This window comes from Bombina bombina, chromosome 4 (assembly GCF_027579735.1).
Source record: "Bombina bombina isolate aBomBom1 chromosome 4, aBomBom1.pri, whole genome shotgun sequence".
Classification (NCBI taxonomy): domain Eukaryota; kingdom Metazoa; phylum Chordata; class Amphibia; order Anura; family Bombinatoridae; genus Bombina; species Bombina bombina.
Genome location: NC_069502.1, coordinates 639,327,993 through 639,331,956, shown reverse-complemented (window position 1 = coordinate 639,331,956; position 3,964 = coordinate 639,327,993).

Genomic DNA, 3,964 nt, shown 5'->3' with positions numbered 1-3,964 from the left:
AATAGGGTAAATACATTTTGTTTTTAAAAAATGATAATGAATTATTAGTTTACAGATGAGGCCAGTTCAAAAGATACTATTTAGGGTTAAAACACTAAGATAATCACTGTAGATTTAGTCATGCTGTGCTCAGTGTGCTGTCTACAACTCTACAGACGTGCGCGCTCACAGCAAAGCAGAGACTTCTGGGAGGTTTGTCTACACATAACTTTCTGCCATGTCTGCACGGAGCGGTCAGAAAGTGAAATAAATGTAAAAAAAGAAAAAAAAAGTAAACATATAATAAAAATAAATAGCAAATTACATTTAAAAAAACAAAAGAAACATTATGAATAAAAAAAAACAAACAACCTAATGACAAGTGTTTAAAGTCCCTTTAACCCCAGACAGGCCTGAGTGCAAGGCCCAAACAGGGAAAATTACAAAAAAATAATACATTAATATAGCACACAGAGAAAGTCCAGCACTCACTCACAAGCTCTCAACTAAGATAAAAAGCAGCAATGGAAGAGTTATTAATATATAATTTTTTTGTATTTTTCCCTGTTTGGGCCTTGCACCCAGGCCTGTCTGGGGTTAACTGCCTGTAGCTCTGGTGACAGTGCAGCTTCCTGAGAGTGCTGTTTTGCACCCAGGGCTGTGCATGTTACAGGGTCATAGGATGTGTACCCGGTCCGGCCTGAGAGTGCTGACCCCACCCGTGTTTTGTATATGTTTGGAGAGATTAGATAAGCCTGTGCACCCTTCATTTTTACGCAGTTGTTTGAATGTGAGCCTGCATTGTGTGGCTGTTTAGGGACCCAGGTTTTTGGAAGAGACCTTGACGACTTTTCCCATTTGGCCAGATGCTAACTCTTCCATTGCTGCTTTTTATCTTAGTTGAGAGCTTGTGAGTGAGTGAGTGAGTGAGTGAGTGCTGGACTTTCTCTGTGTGCTATATTAATATATATATATATATATATATATATATATATATATATATATACAGGGAGTGCAGAATTATTAGGCAAGTTGTATTTTTGAGGATTAATTTTATTATTGAACAACAACCATGTTCTCAATGAACCCAAAAAGCTCATTAATATCAAAGCTGAATAGTTTTGGAAGTAGTTTTTAGTTTGTTTTTAGTTATAGCTATTTTAGGGGGATATCTGTGTGTGCAGGTGACTATTACTGTGCATAATTATTAGGCAACTTAACAAAAAACAAATATATACCCATTTCAATTATTTATTTTTACCAGTGAAACCAATAAAACATCTCAACATTCACAAATATACATTTCTGACATTCAAAAACAAATCAGTGACCAATATAGCCACCTTTCTTTGCAAGGACACTCAAAAGCCTGCCATCCATGGATTCTGTCAGTGTTTTGATCTGTTCACCATCAACATTGCGTGCAGCAGCAACCACAGCCTCCCAGACACTGTTCAGAGAGGTGTACTGTTTTCCCTCCTTGTAAATCTCACATTTGATGATGGACCACAGGTTCTCAATGGGGTTCAGATCAGGTGAACAAGGAGGCCATGTCATTAGATTTTCTTATTTTATACCCTTTCTTGCCAGCCACGCTGTGGAGTACTTGGACGCGTGTGATGGAGCATTGTCCTGCATGAAAATCATGTTTTTCTTGAAGGATGCAGACTTCTTCCTGTACCACTGCTTGAAGAAGGTATCTTCCAGAAACTGGCAGTAGGACTGGGAGTTGAGCTTGACTCCATCCTCAACCCGAAAAGGCCCCACAAGCTCATCTTTGATGATACCAGCCCAAACCAGTACTCCACCTCCACCTTGCTGGTGTCTGAGTCGGACTGGAGCTCTCTGCCCTTTACCAATCCAGCCACGGGCCCATCCATCTGGCCCATCAAGACTCACTCTCATTTCATCAGTCCATAAAACCTTAGAAAAATCAGTCTTAAGATATTTCTTGGCCCAGTCTTGACGTTTCAGCTTGTGTGTCTTGTTCAGTGGTGGTCGTCTTTCAGCCTTTCTTACCTTGGCCATGTCTCTGAGTATTGCACACCTTGTGCTTTTGGGCACTCCAGTGATGTTGCAGCTCTGAAATATGGCCAAACTGGTGGCAAGTGGCATCTGCACGCTTGACTTTTCTCAGTTCATGGGCAGTTATTTTGCGCCTTGGTTTTTCCACACGCTTCTTGCGACCCTGTTGACTATTTTGAATGAAACACTTGATTGTTCGATGATCACGCTTCAGAAGCTTTGCAATTGTAAGAGTGCTGCATCCCTCTTCAAGATATCTCACTATTTTTGACTTTTCTGAGCCTGTCAAGTCCTTCTTTTGACCCATTTTGCCAAAGGAAAGGAAGTTGCCTAATAATTATGCACACCTGATATAGGGTGTTGATGTCATTAGACCACACCCCTTCTCATTACAGAGATGCACATCACCTAATATGCTTAATTGGTAGTAGGCTTTCGAGCCTATACAGCTTGGAGTAAGACAACATGCATAAAGAGGATGATGTGGTCAAAATACTCATTTGCCTAATAATTCTACACACAGTGTATATATATATATATATTGATATAAAGTTTTCAGATATGAGAGGACTCACAGGACCAGATTAAATAGAAATTATTTATTTATCAATGTATCACTTCATCAAAGACGCAAGGTCGATGTTTCGGCTTACAACTTAAGCCGTCTTCAAGACCATCTAAAATACAAACAATGCATTACATTATTGTATACAAAAGATGTACATAATTTATACAAACAAGACAAAAATTCATTACAATCACCTGTTCAACTCATCACCTGCGTGAATCCTAATGTGTCCTCTAAGAGTTAATCCCAAAGAGGATTTAAAAAAAGTGTTTGTTCACTCAGCTCAAGCTTATGTGGTTACACAGAACTGTATGTTATACACATATTGATAGTCTGCAATAAATATCACAATGTAGCAAAACTTTGCATATCACACTTTTTAAAGAAATTTGTAACATAAAATCCGATATTTTAAATTGTTATAATTATATTGGCATACCTTTAACTTCTAATGTTCAACAACTCAACATTTCAAACACCATTGGGAAACTGCTTAGTGATGTTTCATGAAAGGCATTCCTTTAAATTGATCGCTCGATCCTCATTATATGACGCATCAAGGGGGAGGTGTCTATGTGGCGTATCGTAACTACAATGTAACATTGTGTGTAACCATTTTAATATTCCACATATGATACACGGAAATTATCAGTAAGTAATAGAATGGTGCTAACACGCAACGAGCCACAATATGGATAAACTCAATCGCTAGATTATGAGTTTTGTGGTATGAGTGAAAAAGCATCGTTATGGCTCTTTTTCACTACCGCTGGTATTACGAGTCTTGCAGGTTTAGCTGCACCACACACTTTTTTGCCCATAATGCAACGTAACTACCGCAGCTTTCCAAAAGTCCTGTTACAATGGGACTTCCTCTGCGCCAGTATTACAAGTTTGCCTGGGAGGCCAAAAAGTGAGCGGTACAGCCTATACCGTCAAGATCCATACCCTAAACTGAAAGTCAGTAGTTATGGCTTTTATGTTACAACGCCGTAACATAAAACTCATAACTAAAGTGCTAAAAAGTACACTAGCACCCATAAACTACCTATTAACCCCTAAACCGAGACCCTCCCACATCGCAAACACTAAAATAAAATTATTAACCCCTAATCTGCTGCTCCGGACATAGCCGCCACTAGAATAAACATATTAACCCCTAAACAGCTGCACTCCCGCATCACAAACACTAGTTAAATATTATTAACAAAGGAATTACGGCAGCAACAAGCAGAGAAAAAAATATATAGATTAAAAATAAAATACTTTATTTGAACATATGTTAAAAAGCCAATATGGCAAAAAGTACAAGGGTAGCAGTAGAAAAAACCCCTCCTTACATGTTTCGTGCCTATGCTCGGCACTTAATCATAGGAGTGTGATGTGATAGTA